Source organism: Dermacentor albipictus, unplaced genomic scaffold (assembly GCF_038994185.2).
Source record: "Dermacentor albipictus isolate Rhodes 1998 colony unplaced genomic scaffold, USDA_Dalb.pri_finalv2 scaffold_36, whole genome shotgun sequence".
Lineage (NCBI taxonomy): Eukaryota > Metazoa > Arthropoda > Arachnida > Ixodida > Ixodidae > Dermacentor > Dermacentor albipictus.
The window spans coordinates 24,534-51,218 of record NW_027225590.1 but is presented as its reverse complement, the minus strand read 5'-3'; the positions used below and the strand labels follow the sequence as shown (position 1 = coordinate 51,218).

The following is a 26,685-nucleotide window of genomic DNA, read 5'->3' as shown; positions in this document are numbered from 1 at the left end:
TTTGAAATTTGTTGCAGTGCTCGCGCATGCGGTCATTGATGCAACGCCCCGTTTGCCGATATAAAAACGCTTGCATGAAAGGGGGATCTTATACACCACACAGTCACCAACAAAACTCTGTCTGTGCTGTTTTGTACAACTTTTTTTGTTGTTCTTGCTTACCCTATTGACTTGGTGGCACAGGCTACCTAACTTATTTTTGGCAGTAAACAGCAACTTGACGCCTGCCCTGCTGACAACCTTTTTGAGATTGTGCGCAACCTGGTGAACATATGGTATATGTGTGAGCCTTCCGTCCATTTCTCTCCTTCCGAAGGAGATTGCTTTCCTATCACATTTTTTGCAATTCCGCCTGCGCATGCCCAATTTTGTAGATTCTGTGGTTTCAGATAGCGGCGGAGCATATATATGCTAAATGAAGGAATAAAGACACTTTGGTTGTTAGTCAGCGCTGTTGTCTATGTCCTTTCGCTCGTCCCGTCGTTTAGCGCTGTTTTCATTGCTCGTAATCATGAACCAACCAGCCCAAATGCGTACTCTTTTGCAGTTTATGGTAATCAGTTGTGGTAGACAAAGGTGCAGTGGCGTAGCTAGGTGGTCAGGCACCCGGGGCCCATAGGTCTTCTGTCCTGTGGAGATGGGGAACGTCGAGGATAGTAATCGTAGTAAGGACGCCGACGTTGTGGTACAGGGCCAGAAAACTCATCCCTTTCATAGCCACGTCTTTCATCTTGCTGACGGCATCGGCAAAACCTTGAATTTGTGGCCACGGATGCCGCAGTAGTAGCAAACCGGTCAAGCTGGGCTCCATGCACTGTAAGATGAAACAGGTGGTGGTCTTGTAGTGATAGTATTCAGGGACACGTGCGGAGCAGGTGCCTGTTGTGGTGGCTGCTGGGAGGGTGGCACTATAGAGGCAACTTGAGCATATGTTGGTGTAGGGATAGGGTGCGGGATCGGGACTTGCGGGCAGGTTACGGCAGCTATCTCTTCCCTCACAATATGGCGTAGGCCGCCACCAGGAGCCATCAGATGGACCTCAGCAGGATTTGACGAAGCTTGGGCATGCAGTTCCTCATGGACGATGGAGCAAATCAAGGCATGTAGCTCGCTGTCGTTGGACGCCTTGAAATCAGATGTGACAGGGTGCAGGCGGAGCATATGAAGCTCATCGAGACGCTTATATGTACTGATTATGTCTGCAACGGTAGTGGGATTAAGCACTACAAGAGCATTGAATGCCACAGTCCCAATACCCTTGAGCAGGTGGCGTACAAGGTCACTCTCTGCCATCGAGGTGTTCACGCGGCGGCAGAGGGCGAGGACGTCTTCTATGTACGAAGTGTACGACTCGCTCGAGTGCTGAACACGCTCAGCAAGCTTCTTCTTGGCGATATCGGATCGGACACACGAGTTCGTGAAAATCTGGCGTAGATGGTGTTTAAAGGTGCTCCAGTTGACGAAATCAAGCTCATGATTGTAAAACCATGTTTTTGCAACGCCGGTTAGGTATAAGGCGACGTGAGCAAGTTTTGCTGATTCGTTCCAGTGGTTAAAGTCACTCACGCGCTCGTATAGCTCCAACCAGTCTTCAACATCGTCACCTGGAAGCCCAGCAAACACCGGTTGGTCCTTCTGAGGGGTGGTGACTGTCCAAGAAGGGTTTCCTAGGTATACTTTGTGGCGCAAAATACATTTCTGGAAAAGGGACAGGGAGCAGGGAGCCAAGGTGTGACAGAACAACGTGTCACACCTTGGCTCCCTGCGCATGAGCGGAAGTTGTATTTTCTTCTATACGTTTGTTCAGGCTGTCATTAAACAGTTGGTAGTTTGGTGCTTCACTGTCTCCCTTTCTTCTGTCCCTTTTCCAGAAATGTATTTTGCGCCACAAAGTATACCTAGGAAATCTAAGCACCAACTTGCCCAAGAAGAAGTCCTTTTGGTCCAAGAAGGGGTTCCCGCAGGAGCAGGCAAGGTGGATGTAGTGGTATTGGTCTGCTGGTCTTGCGACATGGTTGAGTGCAGTTGGTAGAGGCGGCGACCCGAGCGGAGCTCCAGGGATGTCGTGTAGGTGAATCTGGAGAGAGACCGGAAGCAAGAGGACAAAGGAACTGGACCGCACACTCCACCACTTGTGAGATGAGGTTTAGGCAGCCAGCCTCTTTATTCGCTAGAGTGAGAGCCCCACCACCAGGCCCCAAAACGGTGATGATGAGTATGTACAGGTGAGAATATGAAGCGTATGAATAATGCTCACAATATTTACAAGTGAATGAGCTCCAGCTATCACGTTGTCGGTCCGACAGCTGATCACGTAGAGTTCGCTCAAACTATCACGGTCGTCACGCTGACTTTGTCGGTGCCGTCGACACGAAAGCGCATCACGCTATATGACAACGCGCGCCCGTCGGTTGCGTCATTGTCGGCCTATTACGATTAACTGGTCTCAGTGACACAGTGCTGAATAGTCGGCCGATCGTCAGCGTCAGCATCTTGTCAGTCTCGCATAGACCAATTGTTACCACGCCTTAAAACAGTACATGAAGTAAGACACGCGCTGCCACCACCAGCAACAGTGGGTCGACGCTGCAAGAAGACGGCGTCAGCAACATGCTTTTGAAGTGTCGCCCAAGTGTAACGCAGGAATTTATCGATAAATTTAACAGCTGCCAATGCAAGGCGGCAACTACGTGGTTCCCGGTGCAGTCCGGATGAAGCCCTGGCCCTTTTCTGTTTCAAAGTGGAGTTGCAGTCATACGCACGTTTTCGGCACCGCACCGACGTCGAGTTACCAGTAGAATTTCAACGCGGTACATGGCACAAGCGTTTGCAACAGCGCGTGTCCAAGAGCTTTCTTTTTTTTGGGGGGGGGGGGGGGTACTTTCCCCGGATACCTGGCCGCCGCGCGCGTGCGTCCCTTTCAAAACGTTTCGCGACTAATCCACTAGGGCAGTGCACATGCTCCGTCGCGCCGCGAAAGGGGCGGATTTTGCGCGTCTCCACCATTTATTTATTCATTTTATTTACACTATACCCTGCAGCGCCGAAGCATTATAGCAGGGGAGTGGGTACAACATGAAGTGACTAGCACGAGAATATAATCACACAAAAGGGAGGGATGACAACGGAGCAATGCATCAAGATAAGAAAAGTACATGAAGAAAGTACCTGAATAACAGTACAAGTAAAAAAGTTCATTCAGCCTGCAGTCATTGGTTTGGAAGAAGACTGCAATTACAAATCATTGATTAGTCTTAAAAATGCATCCCAAGGAGCACTCACAACTTCAACTGGCAACTTATTCCATTCAGAAATACTGCGGGGGAAAAAATAAAACTTCATATAGTTCATTTTGCAGGAAATTTCACATATTTTGAAACTGTGGTCTCTTCTGTTTTAGATATAGTGGGGCGCTTTAAGGTATTTTAGCTTGTCAATGCCTGTCGCGTCAGTGCATATTGCGTGCAGAAGTTTCAGTCGGTGCTTCTGGCGTCTTATCTGTAGCGGCTCTAGTCCGATGTGTTTCTTTATTGCTGTTATGCTTGCGTGTCTGGAGTACTGCCTTGATATAAACCTGGCAGCGCGGTTTTGTATGCCTTCTAACTTATCAATCAGGTACCGCTGGTGGGGATCCCACAAGGAGGTGGCATATTCTAATTGCGGCCTTACCAGCGACTTTTATGCTATGGTTTTAAGAATCTGAGGGGCAGTTCTAAGCGTTCGTATAAGTAGGCTAAGCATTTTCCCGGCTTTCCTGATGGTCATACCAATATGGCTGGAAAAGGACAGATCAGCAGTTAGATGAACACTGAAGCATTTTTTTTCTTTAACCTTCCCGAGTATGAAATCTCCCAGTTTGTTAGTAGGTTCATTAGTGATTTTAGATTTAGTGAATGTTACCTGGTAACATTTATCAGTATTCTGGCTAAGTTCCCAGTTTTGACACCAGGAGGCTATGCTGTTGAGGTCCTGCTGGAGTACGTCTATATCATGTTGATTGCGAATGGATCTGTAAACAACGCAGTCATCTGCAAAAAGTATAATTTGTGAGGAAATGTTTAAAGCGATGTCATTGATGTAAATTAAAAACAGCAGCGGTCCCAGCATCAAGCCTTGTGGCACTCCAGAACTAGAATTCTTGCCTCCTATAACTATGCATTGTATTCTGTCGTTCAGGTAATCTTCAATAACCTTCATGAGTTTCACATCCAAATTAAGAGTGCTCATATTATGTATTAACAGGGCATGTGATACGGAGTCAAAGGCTTTGCGATAATTGAGAAAGACTGCATCTGTACGCATTCTTTTTTCAGCAGTATCTGAAAGCTCATGAAATAGTTCTATCAGCTGAGTGGTACAGCTCACGCCTTTGCGAAAACCTTGCTGATTTGGAAAGAAAAAATTGTTTCCTTCTTAGTGCCTTATTATATTGCTATAAAGAATGTGCTCAAAGACTTTACAACATATGGAACAAAGTGAAATTGGCCTATAGTTCGATACGGAGGACTTGTGGCCGCTTTGGTATCACTACTTGGTATCATTACTAATTTGGATGAGATAGTTCAAGTGGCTGAGGAGTTCTATAGAGATTTATACAGTACCAGTGGCACCCACGACGATAAGGAAAGAAAGAATAGTCTAGAGGTATTCCAAATCCCAAAGGTAACGCCGGAAGAAGTAAAGAAAGCCTTGGGAGATATGCAAAGGGGGAAGGCAGCTGGGGAGGATCAGGTAACAGCAGATTTGTTGAAGGATGGTGGACAGATTGTTCTAGAGAAACTGGTCACCCTGTATACGCAATGCCTCATGACCTCGAGCGTACCGGAATCTTGGAAGAACGCTAACATAATCCTAATCCATAAGAAAGGGGACGCTAAAGACTTGAAAAATTATAGACCGATCAGCTTACTGTCCGTTGCCTACAAACTATTTACTAAGGTAATCGCAAATAGAATAAGGAACACCTTAGACTTTTGTCAAGCAAAGGACCAGGCAGGATTCCGTAAAGGCTACTCAACAATAGATCATATTCACACTATCAATTAGGTGATAGAGAAATGTGCGGAATATAACCAACCCTTATATATAGCTTTCATTTATTACGAGAAAGCGTTTGATTCTGTCGAAACCTCAGCAGTCATGGAGGCATTACGGAATCAGGGTGTAGACGAGCCGTATGTAAAAATACTGAAAGATATCTATAGCGGCTCCACAGCCACCGTAGTCCTCCATAAAGCAAGCAACAAAATCTCAATAAAGAAAGGCGTCAGGCAGGGAGATACGATCTCTCCAATGCTATTCACAGTGTGTTTACAAGAGGCATTCAGAGACCTGGATTGGGAAGAATTGGGGATAAAAGTTAATGGAGAATACCTTAGTAACTTGCGATTCGCTGATGATATTGCCTTGCTTAGTAACTCAGGGGACCAATTGCAATGCATGCTCACTGACCTGGAGAGGCAAAGCAGAAGAGTGGGTCTAAAAATTAATCTGCAGAAAACTAAAGTAATGCTTAACAGTCTCGGAAGAGAACAGCAATTTACAATAGGCAGCGAGGCACTGGAAGTCGTAAAGGAATACATCTACTTAGGGCAGGTAGTGATGGCGAATCCGGATCATGAGACGGAAATAATCAGAAGAATAAGAATGGGCTGGGGTGCGTTTGGCAGGCAGTTCTCAGATCATGAACAGCAGGTTGCCATTATCCCTCAAGAGAAAAGTATATAATAGCTGTGTCTTACCAGTACTCACCTACGGGGCAGAAACCTGGAGGCTTACGAAAAGGGTTCTACTCAAACTGAGGACGACGCAACGAGCTATGGAAAGAAGAATGATAGGTGTAACGTTAAGGGATAAGAAAAGAGCAGATTGGGTGAGGGAACAAACGCGAGTTAATGACATCTTAGTTGAAATCAAGAAAAAGAAATGGGCATGGGCAGGACATGTATTGAGGAGGGAAGATAACCGATGGTCATTAAGGGTTATGGAATGGATTCCAAGGGAAGGGAAGCGTAGCAGAGGGCGGCAGAAAGTTAGGTGGGCGGATGAGATTAAGAAGTTTGCAGGGACGACATGGCCACAATTAGTACATGACCGGGGTTGTTGGGGAAGTATGGGAGAGGCCTTTGCCCTGCAGTGGGCGTAACCAGGCTGATGATGATGATGATGATGATGATGATGTGGCCGCTTTTAAATACTGGAACTATATGATCTTTTTTCCAATCTTTAGGGAGCACGCCACTTTCGAGGGTATTGCAGAATATTATTTTTAAGTATTGAGATATAATGAAAGAACAGGCTTTGAGTATCCTCGGAGAGATTCCGTCTGGTCCATTTGCTTTGGCTTCATTAATGGAGTTGAGACAGTTCCTGATACCCTCCAATGTGATAGTAATTGGAGGCATAACGTTTGGCACACTGTATGTAGTGTTGGGAAAATTATTTCTATGTTTTGTTTTCAGAAATACTGATTTATTGTAGTTGTTAAAACAGTCCACTTTAGCGTTGCTTTCACATATCTGGAATCCGTTGTGAAGAATACTTGTAATATTTGTACTCTCCTTCCGCGTCTTTCTTAGATAGCTCCAAAACGCTTTTGGATTTGTTTTGATAGAATCAGCTAGCCCGGAGAAGTCCGGAGAATCAGCTAGTCTTTGGCGGTATTGATAGCCTCTATATATTCTATGTGTAACTCTTGTAGACGGCGCTCATGTTCCTTTGATGGGTTCTTTTTATATTTTTGATAAGCATGAGCCCTTCACTTTATCTTCCTTTTAACCTCATAAGTCATCCAGGGTTTGTCTACATTTACTTTGTCTGAGACGTATTTGAAAGGTACATGTTTTTCAATCAATGATGACAGCACGCTTTTAAAAGAAATCCACAGAACGTTTACACCTTCGGATGAGTGCTGTGTAAGAGCCTGAAACGCTGCTTCCAAACCAAGACTGATTTCATTAAAATTTGCCCTAGAGTAGTCATACACTTTGCGAGTTTCCTGGGTAGCAGAAATTATTTGTGGCAGAGTAAGCATTGCAGTGACAATTTTTTGATCACTAATACCAGGGGAAACACAAACATCATGAACAAGGCTCGTATCATTGCAGAATAGTAGGTCAAGGATGTTATTTCCACGTGTACCGTTCATCACGTATTGATCAAACCCATATTTGCAAGTCACACCAAAAAATACTGAACAGGTTTCGTCTGTACGCATGCTCTTATCCCAGTTTAAGTTTGGAAAATCGAAGCCACCTGCTAGCACAATTCAATTATCGGGAAGCGAGGCCAGTGTATTATCCAGTGATGTGATAACTTGTGGTCATGCGCTGGGTGGATGATAAAATCAACGCTATCATTCCTTTATCAGGAGTGAGGAGCCTGCACCAAGCTGATTCATGATCGCTGGTTTCCACGTCTATTGCGGCACACTGCAAGAATTCCTTAGCTAAGATAAGTACTCCGCTGCCCCTTGAGTTCCTGTCTTTTCTAAAAACTTGATAAGTTGAAGGAAACACTTCACGCTCTCTTATTGTGTCCCCTAGCCATGATTCAGTAACAAAAACGATATCTGGATTCGTCACCTGTAGCTGTAGCTGTAGGGCATAAAACTCATCAACTTTGTTTTTAGTCCTTTGGCAGTTTAAGAGAACAGAGCATTCCGAATTTGTTGGACCATTTTTGGACACGATGACGTCCGGCAACCCCTGGGTGGCGAAGACCTGTCGTAGCGCTGCAATGGTCGTGGCTGCTGATGGAGTGGTGACACGTAGAACCTCCACCCACTTCGAAAAGGCATCCACTACGAAGTAATGGCCCTTGAAGGGCCTCCCAAGATCCACATGGAGGCGGGACCAGGGTCCTTGTGGGAATGGCCAGGGGGGCCAAGGTGCCTGCTCATGCTCCAGAGATTTGGCAGCTCTGCATCATGTGAGCAATGTCCTGGTCTAGGCCAGGCCACAGAACGTGGGACCGGGCCACCATCTTGGTCATTTCCACGCCAGGAGGACCCATGTGCAGCAACTGCAGGACCCTGGACTGGAGACTTTGTGGGATCACCACCCTGGAACACCACAGTAGGCTGCCCTGCTGCAAGCTCAGCTCGGTGGCCTTGTGGCTATAGAGCTGCTGAGCCAATTCATCCCCACGGGACCCCGCCTTGTCCACCTGAGACAGGACTGGGTCCCAGCTGGTCGCTTACCATACCGTAGATCTGGAGAGTACCTCCGGGTATGCTTGCTACAGCATGAACACTTCAGCAGGTTCTGGAACAGCATCAGGCCGCTCTGGCAGGGGCAGGCGGTTCAGGGCATCAGCAGGTCAAAGGTCCTTTCCCGGACGGTAAACCAGCTGGTAACTGTAAGCTGCCAGCCTCAAGGCCCAGCGTACCACTCGAGGTGATGCCTGCACAGGAACTGCCTTGTCAGGCCCCAGCAGCCCCAACAGCGGCTTGTGGTCCGCGACCGCCTCAAACTTGCGGCCCCACAGATACTGGTGGAGGCGTTTGACACCAAACATGAGGGCCAGACCTTCCTTGTCCAGCTGGCAGCAACGTTGCTCTGCAGCATGAAGCCGACGAGAAGCAAGCAACACAGGGCGTTCCTGGCCATCCTTGCCCCGGTGCGCCAGGACAGGCTCGGCAGGGTCGAAGTGTACTAGCACTGGAGCCTTGGCGATTAGCTCCTTGCTGCACTGGAAGGCCTGGTCCTGCTCCTTCTTTCATAACCATTGCTGACCATCTCGAAGCAGAAGATGGAGTGGCTGTAGATGCTCCAACAGGTTTGGCAGGAAACTCCTGTAGAAGTTGATGAGGTCGAGGTAGCTCTGAAGCTCCTTCTTATTCTGGGGCTTAGGCACCTTGAGCACAGCATCAACTTTGTGGGGAGCCGGGGCTAGGCCAGCATGGGAAATGACATGTCCCAAGTACTCGACACTGGGGGCCAGGAAAATGCACTTTTCCAGCTTGAGCTTGAGACCGGCATCCTGCAGTCGTGCCAGAACGTTGTGCAGGTGGTCCCCGTCATTGCTGCCAGTAACCAGGATGTCATCCAAGTACCCCGCCACGTGCCTCATGCTCCTGAAGAGGTTGTCCATGTATCTCGCTCTGAAATATGGCTGGGGCTGAGGCCACACCAAACAGTAAGCTTGTCTACTGGAAGGGCTTCAAAGTTGTCGATATTGTGACATACTTCCGGGAGGCATCCTGGAGCACCTGCTGCTGGTAAGCATCTCTAAGGTTGAGCTTGGTAAACTTCTGTCCACCGGACAACGCTGACCAGAGATCTATCCAGGGCAGCGGATACTTCTTGACGGTAGCGACAGGGTTGATGGTAACCTTAAAATCCCCGCAGATCCGGACACTGCCGTCTCGCTTGAGGACTGGTACGATGGGAGCGGCCCATTCAGACGTCTTGACGGGCACCAGGATGCCCTCTCGCTGTAACCGTTGCAGCTCCTGGGTGACCCCGTCCTTCAGGGCGAACGGCAGTGGGCAAGGCTTGAAAAAACGTGGCTGGGCTCCCTCAGGTACATAGATGCCAGCCTTCGTGCCGGCGAATGTACCCACCCCTGGCTAGAACAGGGACTTGAACTCGGTCAGGAGGCTGGGGACGTCTTTCACCACATGCAGGATGACTTCCTCGTACTCTGGCAGACGAACGCCTAGTACATGAATCCAGTTTCGGCCCAGCAGCGTTGGCGACGACCCCTTCGTTAAGTATTATGCCGCCATTGTCGACATAATCTGCCCATCCATATATCTACAACATGTTACTGACCATCTCCAACTACATTGTACATGATTTTTCCTTATATGTGTTGTTTGTATTTACATACGTGTATGTTGGTCTATATATATAGGCTTTGATATATGTAAATACATGTGTGAATATACTTGAATATGTATACTATGTATGTGTATATATATGCGTGTTTGAACTTGAACGTTACTTGAACTAGTCTTAATTCGAATCTTGTACCCACCCCTTATGTAATACCCCTGAAATCGGGGGTCTTTAAGGAAAATAAACTGAACTGAACGGAACTAAAGGGGAAGGGTTGCCTCCCTGTTGCCAAAGCGAACATTGACCTGGGCCTGACCCTAGACCTGTGAGAGCTGTCCAGAGTAGCAGCGCAGCATCACGCCCGAAGTCTCGATGGACATGCCGGGGAAAGTACACTTGAAGAGTTTCCTGGCCATGACCAACACGCTGGCCCCTTTGCCCAGCTCCATGGAAATGGGGTGCCCGCTGATTTCAATGGTCAGCATGTACGGCCGCATAGACGACGGTACGAGGCCTGTGTGCCACATGTCGAAAATCAGCGGGTCCTCGGTCACGACGTGGAGCCTGGCAGCGGAAGAATTCGAGCCTGCTGCCGCATGCCCGCGCCGCATACCCTTGCGACGGCTACCCTGGCCGCGGGCTTGCGTGGTACCTGGGCTTGAACCAGGCTGCTGCTGCTGTCCGCTGTTCGTCCTCCCCCTTCGGCATACTCATGCCAGGTGCCCAGTTTTCCCGCACATGAAGCATTGTGCTTGAGAGAAACTGGCACTGTGAGGGGGAGTGGGCCCCACCATAGCAACGCAGGTACTGCCCTTTGTCGCCAACATGTTGAACACCGCTTCCGCCAACAGTGAGCCAGTCACACAGGCGATCTCGGCGGCGTCCTAGGCAGCAGCTTCTATTGCCAGCGCTGCCTTAACCAGTGAGGGGTCGGGAAGCTCCAGCAGGAGTCGCGTCTGCATGGCGGGGTTGTTGATGCTGCAGACGAAACAGTCTCAGAGCAGCGAGTCCAGTTGGTCCCCAAAGGCGCAGGCACTCGCTAACTCTCGTAGAGTGACAACGAACTGCCCGAGGGACTCTCCTTCCCGGTGGCTCCGGTTGTTGAAGCAGAAACGCTCCATTAGTGTGGACGGTGCTGGGTTGAAATGCGAGCGCAGTGTGGCGAACAGCTCACCCGGCGTCTTAACATGCGGCGTGGCTGGCTTGAGAAGGTAGAGTAGGAGACTGAAGACACGGGTCCCGCAGCTGGACAGGAAAATGTCCTGCTGTTTGGCCTCAGGTGTGTCGTTTGCCCAGAGGAACACGTGGACTTGCTCCTCGTAAATTGGACAGGCGGACCCATCTCCCTCAAATGGCTCAAGCCTTCCTCAGGTTCCTCAAGCCTTCCTCAGGTTCCATACAGCAGCATGGCGGCAGCAGCGGGGGTGGTGTTTCGCCGTCGCGATGGTGTTTCGCTGTCGCGGCAGCGTGGGATGATCCATGGGTACCTGTCGCCAGTGTCATGATTCGCACGGGTTAGTGAACGAGGGAGGGCTCGAGGCACCCTCCTTTAGACAGAGGCTCCGCAGCGTGGTGGTGATGAACGATGACTGACCATGGACTGACCACCGAACAGTTGTGCTCGCCAGTGTATAATGGTGCGGTGACCAATGTTGCCTACGATCCTAACACACCACAAAGCCTGGCGGGCCAACGAAGATTATGCCCGAGGGGGCGTCACATGCTTGTTACAATGCTCGAGTCTCGAAACGTGGACAATGTCGCTGGGCAACAGAACAGAAGATGTAGTGGTACTGGCAGGCACAATCCCGTAAGTGCCACCAGTTACTTGTGAAAGAATGCGGTATGGGTTGTGTAGCAAGGAGCTTTTCAGGAAGGCCCACACACCGGGAAGCGGACCAAAGTAGCACCCGGAGCAAAACGTTCGTCACGGTGCCACTGGTTGTAAAGTGTTTCTGATTTTCTTGGGAAGCAGCAAGTCTACTATGGGCTATCCACCGCACATAATCAGCCTCGACAATGGCATCGCATGCATATTACCACGTTGAAGTTTGAGGGGAAGGGAGCGATGTGTCCAACCAACAGTAAAGTTGGTTCGCGTCCAAACAAAAGGTAAAAAGGAGGGAGGGATGCCAGCAGTGTCGTGGCAGGAGGAATTACATGCGAATGTCGCATATGGCCGTGCATACGGCCATATGGTCGCATACCAATCACGGTGGTCAGCTGACACGTACTTAGTGAGCCCGTTCTTCTGGGGATGGTATGACTGGGTGATTTTGTGATGTATGAAGCAGCAGCGCAGGATATCATCAATGACTTTTGACAAGAAGGTACGGCCTCGGTCAGTCAGCAATTGATGTGGGTCAGTCAGCAATTGACTAGAATTACATCACGGAGGTGAAAATTTGCCACGTCTGTAGCACAGTTGGTCGCCAGTGCTCATGTCATTGCATAGTGCGTTACATAATCAATAGTAATGGCAACCCATTTGTTTCCTGAAGTAGATGTAGGAAAGGGTCCGAGTAGGTCCAAACCGATATGAAAGAAGTGCTCAGTTCGATGGGTTGAAGATACCCAGCAGAAAGCGTAGACTGTTTCTTTCAGCAATGACATAGCTCACAGGCACCAACATAACACCGCACTGAGCAAGTTGGGCCAGGCCAATAGAAGTGACACTGCACATGGTCATGTGTGCAGGCAACACCAAGGTGGCCAGCTCTTGGGGCGTCGTGAAGCTCACAAATAACTGTAGAGTGCAGGTGTGATGCTATAACGAGAAGATCAGGGGCCGAATCTTATAATGGTTCGGAATACGAAGAGTTCGCTTCGCCGCTTACGTCACTAGATGTGCCACTCCTAAGCAGGTGGTGGAAGGGGAGGATGCGACCAACAGATGAGAGGGTGCCACCACTGAAGTGTATGTCATTATATGACGAGCTAATAGAGGAATTGCAAAATGTTTCAGCTTGCTAAATAAATGTAAAATACAAATTAAATATTATATGCCAAGTTTTGAAGTATAAACGTGTGGTATTGGGCATTTACGCAATGCAGAAGTAATTTATTAATGTCATTCCTTTCATTCTCAACCGGCAGGTGGTATCGCAAGCGTAAAAGGGTCCCAATGGCTGTCAAAAATAAGCAATAAAAAAGATAAGCAGGCAGCTAGAAAATTCTGGCAACATCTGAACTCCTTAGGTAATAGGACAAGCCTAGAGCAGAGGTATATAGTAACAGTTCAAGGTACTCGGTTAGAAGGAGAGGAGGCAATGGAGCATATAGGAACCATGATGAGGGGAAAATTTACAAAACAGAGAAATGGTACATGCAGTACGTTGGAGAGGGACAGCCCGGTCAACCCACTGCTTTCGCTTGGACAAAAAGAGTGGGAAAGGGCTGAGAAGAGGGTACCAAGTAGCACATCGGCAGGCCCCGATGGTATTCCAATTCTGTTAATAAAGAAATTGGGCCCGAAATCTAAGAAAGCATTGAGGGAGGTGGTGAGCAAAATGCTAGTGGATGGTAAAGTACCTGACGAATGGAGGCTAAGTAGGATGAGAATGATATATAAGGGAAAGGGGGACAAAGCTGACATAAATAACTACCGGCCTATAACAGTGACGTCAGTGGTTTACAGGGTGGTTATGCAGATTATAAAGGACAGATTGCAGGCATGGGTAGAGAACGAGGGGGTACTTGGAGAGCTACAAAATGGGTTCCGGAAGCATAGGAGGCTAGAAGACAATCTGTTCTCGCTAACACAGTGCATTGAAATAGCTGAAAAGGAACACAGACCCCAATGGCTGGCTTTATTGGACATCAAGGGAGCCTATGACAGTGTACTTCAAGAAGGCTTGTGAGGCATTCTGGAAACTTTAGGAGTGCAAGATGGAGTAACCAATTTCTTAAAAGATATCTATAAAGATAACCGGGTGATTATACAATGGGAAAAGCAGGTTTCAGAGCCTGTAATGATTCGGCGGAGGCTTACGCAGGGGTGCCCATTGTCACCTCTGATGTTTATGCTGTACCTACAAGGTTTAGAGGCCAAAATACAGCAAAGCGGACTCAGCTTCAACCTATCATTTTTCAAACAAGGAAAATTGATTGAACAGTCATTACCAGGACTGATGTACGCGGATGATATTGTATTAATGGCTGACAATGCAGAAGATCTGCAGGAATTAATGGACATATGTGGTACAGAAGGAGACAGATTAGGCTTGAAGTGTAGCAAAAAAAAATCAGCAGTCATGATTTTTAATGATAACATTTGCGGCGAGCATAAGATACAGGAGGCCACGCTGGAGATAGTCGATAAATACAAGTACCTTGGGGTGTGGATAAATAATGGCATTGAGTATCTGACAGAGTACGAAAAATATCTAATGCCTAAAGGTAACAGAAGTGCAGCAATTATGAAGAGTAGGGCACTGTGGAACTACAATAGGTACGAGGTAGTACAAGGGATATGGAAGGGGGTAATGGTACCAGGCCTGACTTTTGCCAATGCAGTTCTATGTATTAGAACAGAGACCCGGCAACAGTTCGAAATTAGGCAACGTGGTGTGGGTAGGCTCGCTCTGGGAGCACATGGCAAGACACCAAATCTTCGAGTGCAGGGGGATCTGGGATGGTCTTCTTTCGAGGGCAGACAGGCTAGTAGCAAGGCAGCATTTGTGGAGCGATTGAGAAAAATGGGGGAAATTCGGTGGGCTAGGAAGGTTTTCAGTTACTTATACACGAGGAATGTTCACACGAGGTGGAGGAAGCGAACTAGAAAACTGACAAGCAAATACTTGGGCAGCAGCGGGGGGACAAGTAAGGAATCATCTGTCAAGAAAAAGGTTAAGGAGACAGAGAGGGGTATGTGGAGTACAGAGATGCAAACCAAATCGGCATTGGAGACATACAGGACGTTTAAGCAAGAAATAGCCAAGGAAAATATTTACGATAGCTCTAAGGGAAGCTCTTTGTTGTTTGAAGCCAGGACAGGTGTACTGCGGACTAAAACGTACTGAGCCAGATACCAGGAGATAGATTTGGTGTGTGAGGCGTGTGGAGAGGAGGAGGAAACGGCTGAGCATCTGATACTTGCTTGTAAACAACTTCACCCTGCAGTTGATGCTAACGGGGAACTATTCAAAGCTTTGGGTATTAAAGACAGTGAAAGTAGTATAGACTTTGAACAGGTAGAAATAACTAAACGGAGACTATCTGATTGGTGGATAATATCAACGCAAAAGTAAAGGAGTAAATACATAGGTATGCATGCATATGGAACCAGTAAAGGCTAGGTGGCGCGCGCCGCCGCCGCCCGATTCAAAGGGTCGAGCCTCAATCATCCATCCATCCATCCAGTTGGCAGAGCGCAGCGCTATGTCGTCTGCTACCAGGTGCTCACACGATGCACCGAACAGGAACGCACTACCAGCACTTCTTAAGTAGCGAGCGCGACAAAACCGTGAACTGGTTATTAAGGACACCTTTACTAGCCGACTATATCAATTTTCCTTCTCTTTTCACCCTTTGTCATCGGCTCGGACATGACTCACTCCGCCACGCTGTCGCTATGCCTTCAATCTGCCCCACAGCGCCTCGCGTGATAGAAGCAATGGAACTTGAAATCGAATGTTACGATATACAAGCCCTGCATTGCCTGCGCGAAGTAAAATCGAAGAGCATGGTGCTGACAGTGCGCGCTGTGCCGTGAAATTGACGAACAAAGTGCGGCACTCCCGAATTAGAGAAACAAGGGCAGCTAAATAAGAGATCTCCAAAATATCTTCCCATCCTGACTGTATAGTTTTATCAGCAGAACAAAGGAAGCGCTGGACCAGCCTAGGTTGAACCCTTATGATTGCTGAACGGCGATCTGCGAGCTATTCACGCTGGCGATAGCGCTGGGAATTTGATCTCACCATGCAAATATCTCCTGGGCATTGGCTTTGAAGCGGAGGTCATGGGAAAGCTGACCCAGCACTTCTACCGGCCAACAGAGTAATTGTGAGAGCAACTTCGTGGACAGTGTTGGCAGCAGAGATCTAGGCCATTCCAATGAATGATTCACGTCCGACCGACCTCTGGGAGCTGCAGGCCGGTGGCGATGAACCGCAGGGCGCAATATTCCTTCCTCTGTGTGGAATGACCACTGGTACGCTTGCACCCGAGTCTCCTCCATTTGATAGCGCAGCCTGCAGGAGGGTCTACTTAGAAAGCCGGCAAGGGCGGTGCAACTCATTATTCATCGCTTCTTCGAACGCATATCGCACTTCCAGCCGTGGTTCGACACCGAAAGAGCATCGCCAAGCAGACGACGAAGGCAAGTAATAGCCTCCGAAGCAACCAACGCACGCGCGATGCCCGCGTGTCTCCGGGTCGCGCGACCGGCCCGTGAGGCCAGCGCGCGCGGCCAGGGTCGCAAGCCAACAGCCAAGCCACAGCAATGGAACCAAAAGCGGATTACCCCTTAACCGGTTCCTACGAATGGTTCGCTTTGAAGTTGATTGACAGATGCGTGACGTATTCATAAATTGCGATACCGCCCCGCTGCTTCTGACGACCTGTGCCGTAACCAAAATTTTGGCCAATCAGGTGAGGCCAAACGAACGGTTCCTCCAACCGAACCGTTATAAGATTCGGCCCCAGGACCATTAGGAAAAGACGTTACACCAATATAAGGTACCATTCTTCAGGGTGAACATGCACACAGAGGCGTCGCTAAGAGAGGAGTCCAAGTGCTTGACTGTTTCTCTTGAGTAGGTATCCTGATGCTGTTCGTCAGCAATGTTAAGCAAGTGGCTCATGGGAAAGACACAATGGAGGGAATCAGTGCACAAAGAGTCACAGTCGGCAACAAGGTAGCGGGACAAACAATGCAAGTCTTTGTGCAGGCTCCCTCTTGTATACGACCACCGCAGTGCCCACTGAGCGAGTCTGCTGGCAGGACCTTTCAAAGCCTATGATACAACGCCCTTTCGACAACTTCGGCAAATGCTGACAGAATGGCGATTGGTCGAAAATTCAAGAGTTTCATCTTGCTACCTTTTTTAAAGACAGGAATTATTTTGGTGACCTTTAATTTCGACGGAAACCAACCAGTTTCAAAAATATCATTGATAACATGTGTTAAGGGTTGAGCTAAAAGTGTAAATAAGTTCCCTATAAATTCAAGTGACATGCCATCATCACCTATTTACTTCGTGTTTTTCAGTCCAAGAATAATTTTTTTTAAAATTTCGTCATCAGTTGCAGGGTCAGTTGCAATTAACATTTTTCGCGTCTGGAAGGCAAGTACACATGTTGTTGCAAGAAATTGTGTTGTTGGTAGTACCTACATTGGCAAAATGATCATTAAAAGCATTGTTTATAGCAGTAGTATTAGTTGTAAAATACAGCGATGCTACTGGCCCAACCCATTTCCGATTAGATTTTGGAGAAGACAAAAATGCATTTCGGAGCAGTAAAATGGACTTTCGGAGTAGGTTTATGAAAGCGATTGAAAACTATATTACACTCGGCTTTTACATTTGGCAATGCATGTGAAAGCAGTAAGTGGTCAATGGTTCATAAATGAAAACACTAAAAATGACCACCCCCTCCTTTTTCTTTTTTATCGCAGTCCTTACTGTGAACCGTGACGAAGCAGCGGTGTCCTAAGATGAGCTTAAAAAAGCATGGAAACTCTTGGACGTGCGAGGTGCAGAATTCAGAAGTGTTTTGAAAACCTTCAGCGTTATCTTGCTCCTATAAATGTATCCTTTAAGATGGAGTCGATGAGGATAGCAATAGGGGCTTGTTGGTACGGCATACATCTGTATGACCGGTCGAGGGTGTATATATAGCGACGAGAACGAGAAATAAATATGTTGTTGAAAGTAGCGCTGTGTGTGTCAGATGTGCTTTCTGTTGTCCGTGTCAAGCTTGCGCTATAACAAAATAAGATTTAAGATGGAGCACTCTATTGAGACAAGGTACGACCAGCAGTATGAAATATTTACTTACTTTTCCCTGTGCTGTGATTCACTGAAAACCAGCTACATGAAATACTGTGATGGTCGACACTGCCGGAGCGGTTCGCTTTCGCTCGTCACGCAGTTCAATCTACATCACGCACCGTCGCGAAGCACAGATATAAGCGCGTGATCTCTGACTGTGCACATGTAACGCTCACAAGTTTGGCTGTCATCAGCGAATTCAGTTTGAAACTTTTTTGTCTACACGCAAGCTTTCGCCATTTCATCCAGTAAGCGCAAAAACAAACTTCGCGAAAGTGTTCACTGTAGCTTCCAACATGTCTCCTATGGACCCAATCTCTGCTTCCGGCCACCAGTCAAGCCCGTGATCTCATGCCCAATCAAAGAAGCGGTTTACTGGTCCAAATACATAAGAGGCCATCTCGCCACAACGACCTGCTTGCCACTGCATCAGCTGGCAGCGAATTTTTGTCACAGCCGTATAAGATACTGCAAGGTTTAACCAGCGGTGTTTGTCAGTATCCAACGGCAAAAATTGCTGTTTGGTGCCAAGTCACCCAAAATAGCGTACATTCAAACCCACTTATAACAATACCGGTTTTAATAATACCTATATGGGTTATAGCAATGGGAATCTGCAGCACCGTCAACTTTTGTATGTTTTCTATGGTGAAATAACCCGCTTACAATGCCCCCATGCCACATTATCGGTTATAACAATGAAGTCTGGCTGCTGGGTGTCTATGCTGAAAGGTAATGGAATGCGAAATCCTTGAGTAGAAAGAAGAAAATGAGTAATTCTAGCCCGTACACACTCTCTGCTACTGCGCGCTCATACAATAGAACCCGTTCTCCCGCCACGCACGCCTCTCTCTCGTCGCCCTCCAAACACGAATGGGCTGCGCCCACAGCTCTAAGCCACGCCACCCTCTGAAACACGAATGGACCACGCCAACTGCACCACTCCCAGAATGCTCGTTGGCCAGCCCTTCATTCTGCGCAGTTCAGCCAATGGAGTGAGTCACTTGTGCTTGTCAGTGTTGGTTGCATCGAAGTTGTTCCCTACCACGTGGTTTCTTTGCCTTATTTGACACCGCCGAAACAGAATATGGCTGATCCGCCCGCTGATCATCGAAAATGCACAACGCTGCCGGTGAAAAGAACGCGCACGGCTATAGATTTGGAAACGAAGTACAATATCATGCAGGACTACAAAGACGGTAAAAAGTGTGCGAATTGGTGAACACGTATGCACTATCACAACCGACAGTGTCGACTATCACCCGCTCCGCTAGAAGTTAGACAAAGAAAAGTGCACACTAGACAATGGGCGCAAACGCGTTCAACAAGGTGCCTATAAAGAGGTGGAAGAGGCCCCCTACGAGTGGTTTCTCAGTGCCCGTGCCATGAACTTGCCCATCACCGGGCCAATTTTGGCCACAAAGGCGAAGCAGTTTGCCCTACTGATCAATGATTTGGACTTCCAGCCAGGTGAAGGCTGGGGCATCATCATCATCAGCCTGGTTATGACCACTGCAGGGCAAAGGCCTCTCCCATACTTCTCCAACTACCCCGGTCATGTACTAATTGTCGCCATGTTGTCTCTGCAAACTTCTTAATCTCATCCGCCCACTGAACTTTCTGCCGCCCCCTGCTACGCTTCCCTTCCCTTGGAATCCAGTCCGTAACCCTTAATGACCATCGGTTATTTTCCCACCTCATTACATGTCCTGCCCATGCCCATTTTTTTTCTTGATTTCAACTAAAATGTCATTAATTCGTGTTTGTTCCCTCACCCAATCTGCTCTTTTCTTATCCCTTAACGTTATACTCATCATTCTTCTTTCCATAGCTCATTGCGTCGTTCTCAATTTAAGTAGAACCCTTTTCGTAAGCCTCCACGTTTCTGTCCCGTACGCGAGTACTGGTAAGACACAGCTTTTATACACTTTTCTCTTGAGGGATAATGGCAACCTGCTGTTCATGATCTGAGAATGCCTGCCAAACGTACCCCAGCCCATTCTTATTCTTCTGATTATTTCAATCTCATAATCCGGATCTGCGGTTACTACCTGTCCTAAGTAGATGTATTCCCTTACCACTCCCAGTGCCTCGCTACCTATTGTAGACTGCTGTTCTCTTCCGAGACTGTTAAACATTACTTTAGTTTTCTGCAGATTAATTTTGAGACCCACCCTTCTGCTTCGCCTCTCCAGGTCAGTGAGCATGCATTGCAATTGGTCCCCTGAGTTACTAAGCAAGGCAATGTCATCAGCGAATCGCAAGTTACTAAGGTATCTTAGTAACTTGCGTAGCGGCTGGGTACAGAGCTTCAAAGAGAGGCACGGCATTGTTTACAAAGCCGTCACCAGCAAGGGAGCTTCGCTTGACGTGGAGGCAAAGCAGAAGTGGGTGGAGGAAACGCTGCCCTGCATCCTTGACAATTACGTTGACGCCGACGTGTATAATGGCAAGGAAATGGGACTATTCTTTCAGATGTTGCCATCCAAGACACATGCACTCAAAGGAGACATGTGTAAGGGCGGCAAAAACAGCAAGCTGTGCCTCACTGTGTTTTTGTACACCAACATGGACGGGAGCAACAAGTGCCCCGCATTTGTCATTGGAAAACAAAAAAAAAATACACGCTGCTTCCATGGTGCTGCCAGGATACCGGTATGCTACCGTCACAACCACAACGCATGGATGACATGAGAACTTTTTTGCGAGTGGATCTTGGAGTTTGATCAACGTATCAAGCAATCTAACAGGAAGGTGACACTCATCCTCGATAATTGTAGTGCCCACCACTCGATGCCTAAGCTCTCAAGCGTGGAAGTTTTTTTCCTGCCACCAAACATGACAGCAGGCTTGCAGCCCATGGATGCCGGCATGATCGCGAATTGGTGATGTATCATCGCCACATCCTGAACAAGATAGTCTTGTTGATGGACATGGCCACGCGGACAGGCAAGGAGCAACCAGATTTGAAAATAAATCTACTGATGTAAAACAAGTTCTTGGGCGAGTTGGTCACTTATTGCAGGCATAACAGCAGCCCCTCCAAAAAAACACACAAAAGAAAGGAAGACTGCAGCAATTGTCCGTGTCTGTCAGTGTTCTTTTCTTTTGTGCATGTGTGTGTGTTTTTTCGCTGCTGTTATTCATCTGCTGCATGGTTAGTTTATCTTTGGTGCATGGTCCAAAGTGAGGGCTTCTATGGTGCGGAACTGCTTCAGGGGAGCGTGCTTAGTTCAAGGCAGCAATGACCTGTACGAAGCCTGCAAAGTTCCCACCAATAAAGAGATGCCTGAACTTTGGTCCGCTGTCGACAAGAATGCTTCAGGACTCGAAGAATTTCTACATGAGGACGACGCATTAGAAACATCCAAACTTCTAACTAATGAGCCGATCATCATGAACGTGCTTGCGTCGCATAGTGATGACAACAATGACGACGATGGCGGCAATGATGGGGTAGGGCAGGCTGCCTCAACGTTTTCCTCACAGGAGGCCCTGCAGATGATTCAGTCCCTCCGGGGCTTCATTTTCGCGAGGGACCTTCCACCGCACTACTTGGAGCACCTGGATGCCTAGGAGAAAGATGTCAGCAAGCTTCGCATAAAGCAAGCAAGGCTGACGGACATGGGGTCTCCTCGTGCAAGCTAGTGAGGAGTCTGTGGCGAGATGCTTGTGGAGATCTTACCCCAACGTTTCTTTTGGATTTCTCAAGCTGTGAAGCTGCTGCGGCAACCTTCTTGGAATTTTTTAAAAGGCCCCTTTTGGGGCCCCCAAAATGATGCCTCGGCGGAGCTCGCTTGTCACTTGCCATCCGTGACCCCTCTTTTCAGTTGTTATAATAGTGCCATTCTTGAATGCTGACAGCCGCGGCTTGTTACACGTGATCAGAACGCACAGGAAGCAGAGTTACCTTATTTATTCGCATAATGATCGCACTTTTTTGTCAAAAAAATTTATGCAAATTCAGGGGTGCAATTATTATGCGGGTTAAAATTTCCGCGGAAAGAACACTTTTTTTTTCATCCCACATTTGCTGCGGGATGACAAGTCAACGAATAGGCGGCTGCCACTGTAACACTGCGGGACACCGGCGGCGACCGGCGGAGCAAACCGAATGCGTGAAACGCGATTTCTTTCTTCTCGTGAGTACATTACGCACTTTGAAACAGTTTCTTCCGTATCAGCAATGGATAATATTGTTACTATCGGCAAGTCTGCGTCAATAACGTAGCCATGACCACTTTGAGGGGAAAGAAACAGATGGGCGCTTTTGGCTGCCAGTGACAGAAACCCACGGCGGGCACGCTGCAGAAACTGCAGCATTTGTCTTCACTACTATCTTAATATGGCATGCTTCCGCTATGGGTGGGCGAATATCATAGCTGTGTTACAAGCGTCGGTGTATGAATAGTGTACACTTCTAACGTATCAGTGTAAACGTGGCCACTATCGCTGCCGCTCGCTATTTGTTGCGTGCCCACGAGTGCAGACGAGAAGAATCGAAAGGCGCCTTTTTTGTTGTTGTTGACCACAACCATTATAAAGCCTACAAATAATAAAGCCAAGGCAAGTTTGGTTGTAGCTTTTTTTTTTCATGGAAGTGCAGAAAGTGATGAAAGGAATGAAATGGGGCATCTGCTAAGAATGTTCGGTGCATGCAGACCACTTGGGCTGTCTTGAAGAGTCGTTCGCGTAGCATTCGACTGCATTCGACAGATAGTAAGCGCAATTGTCATTAGCTAGACTTGGCACACGACATATTGCTGTGGCAAGTTCGGGATACGATTATTATACGGGAAAGGAAGAAAATCGAATTTTGACGACAAAATTCGGGGGTGCGATCACTACGCGAGTGCAATCATTATGCAAGTAAATACGGTAAACAGTTAAAACGACTCAACACAAACAGCAATCGCATGGAGGAAGGTGGTGGGGATGGGGCGCTTTGATTTTTGCACAACAGCTCTGCAATCCCCCTATTTTGCTTATTTTTTATGCAACCCGGTTATAAAATTATCGGTTATAACAATGGAATTCTTGTGGCACTTGAATGTTGCTTTAAGTGGGTTCGAGGGTATTGGTTGACTGGTATTGAATATAGACAGCAACCCACGGACGAAACATCATTATGGCCCCTCGACTCAGCCCACTGCAGAGTTAATGCAGTCACTGGTCCACGCAATGTCCCTTTAGATGGTGCAGTAAAACACCGCTTGAAGTCATAGTTCCATTTTTTGAAAGCGTGAGCAACCCTTTCGGCGAAGAGTGGGTGCAGATTTTTCACATTTTGCTGAAATGTAGCAGGATGTAGCAAAGTTCGCCTCTCGGCGCAGTTCGGCGCAATTGGCGCAGCGGTAGCATCACTGAACATATCAAGAATTCCTGGCACATTGCTATCCGTCTTTTTTTTAAGGGCTTTACCAATAACTTTCTATTTTGCCTTACTGTTGTTATTTGCTTGTGTTAATATTAGGTTGAAGCAGTTATGTTTCGAAATTTCCAAAAGTTTAATAAGGTGGTTGTTGTAATGCTTATATATCTCGCTTTGAGGTTAGCATTATGCCGCTGTCACTTTAACTTTTTATACATGTTATTCTTATGATCAATGGAGCGTAAACACCAGTAATTATTCATTGTTTGTATTTGTAATTAGTTCTGGTAACTGACAGTTGTCTCTCCAACCATCTCGTGACATTTCAAAATGTTTATAAATGCATTATGTTTATCCTCAGTTGATCCTGCAGAATACATTTCTTGTCAGTTTTCGAATGAAAGTTTTTGTTGTTTGATTAGTCAATTTGAAATTGCAAAAATTGGCAAATGATCAGTAATGTCACATGGCATGGTGCCTGTAACAAGCATTATGATGGATGACTAGTTACAATGTGATCAAGTATACAAGTGGCAGATGTTATTAGTAGCAACAAGCTTTTGTGAGCAAGTAAATCAATATAAAAATAATTAGTAGAGTCGTTGCGAGTGACATCAATATTGATATTGCCCAATCAAATAACATGAGTGTTAGGTGCAATGAAGTCTCGAGTAGCTTTCCAAATTCTTACAAAAAATGTTCTGTTAAGCGGTGGCCTATATATGATGCCTATAAGCGTTTCAGTCTTGTGTGGTAGCAAGCCTTTCGTGGTACGATCAGGTTGAATTTCAATAAACAGAAGTTACACATAGGCCTGTCGTAATGGCAATGCCACGCTTGACAGGATAGAACATTGATGCATTGATGTAAAGTGCTACGCTCCCATGTGACAGAGCAGTGCACACTTGGTCTGACTACCTTGTCCTCGAAGCCTTTCAAAATAGTACCATCTGGTTTATTAGCTCTGCTTTCTCATATGGTATCAGCACAACTTCTTAAAAAGCAGATTCTGGAGTGCAAACCCTTTCCTGTCACTGTTTCAATGGTAGCTTATCAGTATTCCATAAATTTTATCACAGTACACTCAATTGTGCACCACATAATTTGACACCGTCCCGCATATCCCATCACACAGATCCTTCTTTAAGCAAAACCCGTCCTCATGCACATACTGTCCACTTTTCTTTCTTTTTTTTCTTCACACAGCCAAAGATTGGAATGACCTTGCTTACGATATCACAGACATTACCAGCTCATCTGCCTTCATGGAAGAAGTTACCTCACGTCACGCCCTGTAACAAAGCGCACATTTAATATTTTCATTTTTTGTAAACCCCCCCTTATGTAACACCCCCTAGCAGGGTCTTTAAGGTATCAAAGTGAAAGCGACACATAGTTATAAACATAAATAACACTCGAAAAATATAACATAAGAAGCCAACAAACACTGACACCAAGGACAACATAGGGGAAATTACTTGTGCTTAATAAATGAAATAAAGAAACGATAAAGTAATGGAAATTAAAGTGGATGAAAAAACAACTTGCCGCAGGTGGGAACCGAACCCACAACCTCGCATTTCGCGTGCGTTGCTCTACCAATTGAGCTACCGTGGGGTCGTTTTCCCATCGACTTTCTTGGGTATTTATGTGTCCTAGTAGAACCCTGGGAGTGTTAGCCAGCGCCACCACTCACAGACCTTGGCGGCGGACGTGGAACGTCTTTTTTGCCACAGGCGTCACGAGAACGTGATCTTTTAGGGTGAAGGCAACTGGTCAATAAACCCACATATATTACCTGAAGGCATCAATGTTGCCGGATTCGAGACCCTCGTTACGTAATGAACGAGAAGAAAGGGGGTTAACAGAGGGGCCCGATTTTTATTAGTCATATCATAAGAAGCCAACAAACACTGACACCAAGGACAACATAGGGGAAATTACTTGTGCTTAATAAATGAAATAAAGAAACGATAAAGTAATGGAAATTAAAGTGGATGAAAAAACAACTTGCCGCAGGTGGGAACCGAACCCACAACCTTCGCATTGCGCGTGCAATGCTCTACCAATTGAGCTACCGCGGCGTCGTTTTCCCATCGACTTTCTTGGGTATTTATGTGTCCTAGTAGAACCCTGAAAGTGTTAGCCAGCGCCACCACTCACAGACCTTGGCGGCGGACGTGGAACGTCTTTTTTGCCGCAGGCGTCACGAGAACGTGATCTTTTAGGGTGAAGGCAACTGGTCAATAAACCTACATATGCTACCTGAAGGCATCAATGTTGCCGGATTCAAGACCCTCGTTACGTAATGAACGAGAAGAAAGGGGGTTAACCGAGGGGCCCGATTTTTATTAGTCATATCATAAGAAGCCAACAAACACTGACACCAAGGACAACATAGGGGAAATTAACTGTGCTTAATAAATGAAATAAAGAACCGATAAAGTAATGGAAATTAAAGTGGATGAAAAAACAACTTGCCGCAGGTGGGAACCGAACCCACAACCTTCGCATTTCGCGGTAGCTCTACCAATTTCGCGGTAGCTCTACCAATTTCGCGGTAGCTCTACCAATTGAGCTACCGCTCAATTGGCTGCTCAATTGGTAGAGCTGATGCTTATAATCATGAGAAGACGCTGTCACTACAGATGAGTCATCGGAATGACTATCCAGACTTGTATATGAGTACAAAAAGTCTCTATCACTTGTACACAATGTACTACCTGCTGGATCCTTTATCACTAGGGTTAACTTAGACACATGCCACGTCTTCCTATCACTGAGTAGAAAAGTAGATGGTCCTATCTGGGCCTTGACTTTACGAGGTTTACTGTACTTAAAAAATCCTTTCCTCTTAAATCTTATTCTGACGGTGTCTCCCACCTTGACACGAGTTGCCTGAGCACCTCTACGTTTGTCTACACACTGCTTAGTTTGCCACTGTTTCTGCAAGACCCTTTCTTGAACGTGAGACACAAGACTGTCCTGTTCCCGTAGTTCTACACAGAGCCGCATGGTTCCATCCTTCTTGCGCACCACCACAAGTGGAGACACCCACTCGGAAGCCTCGACGCACTCGATGACGTCGCAATCCTCGAGACGTCGCAATTCATGTGTGACCTCGTCACAGAGAGCCAGGGGTAGTCATACTGGTTTCACATTGCTGCCGATGAATTCGGTGCACAAGGTTGTTTACGAAACTCAACTCGTCAATGAAGAGGTGATCAAAACCCGGAGGCATACCTGTGGGGCTCTGTACTGAAGAAAGCGATGGTAGACGACATGTCAGCGACGTACCGTCGATCTGTATGCCCAAGCGTTGGATGGTGTCTAAACCCAGCAGTGATGTTCCTGTAGTCGTTACGTGGAACGTGACGGAGCATGACCTTCGGAAAAACTGGACAGTGGTTTGAAACAGGCCTTGAATGTCGATGCGTTGCTTGGAGAGGTTTCTCAAGTCCACTGTTGCTTGTGACAGCCTATGCTGTCAACCAACGTTATTCCTAAAATCTTCGGCCGTCATCAATGACACAGA

The 26,685-nt window shown here is 47.1% G+C and overlaps 1 protein-coding gene and 1 non-coding gene across 2 annotated transcripts in view; both read right to left on the bottom strand.

The window, feature by feature from the left end:
- The window catches only part of park (E3 ubiquitin-protein ligase parkin), a 651,541-nt gene that overhangs the window by 607,051 nt on the left and 17,805 nt on the right, over positions 1 to 26,685 (bottom strand). The window lies entirely within an intron of this gene.
- On the bottom strand, positions 25,162 to 25,234 carry TRNAA-CGC (transfer RNA alanine (anticodon CGC)). The gene has a single exon. It is a non-coding gene; the product is annotated as a tRNA-Ala (tRNA).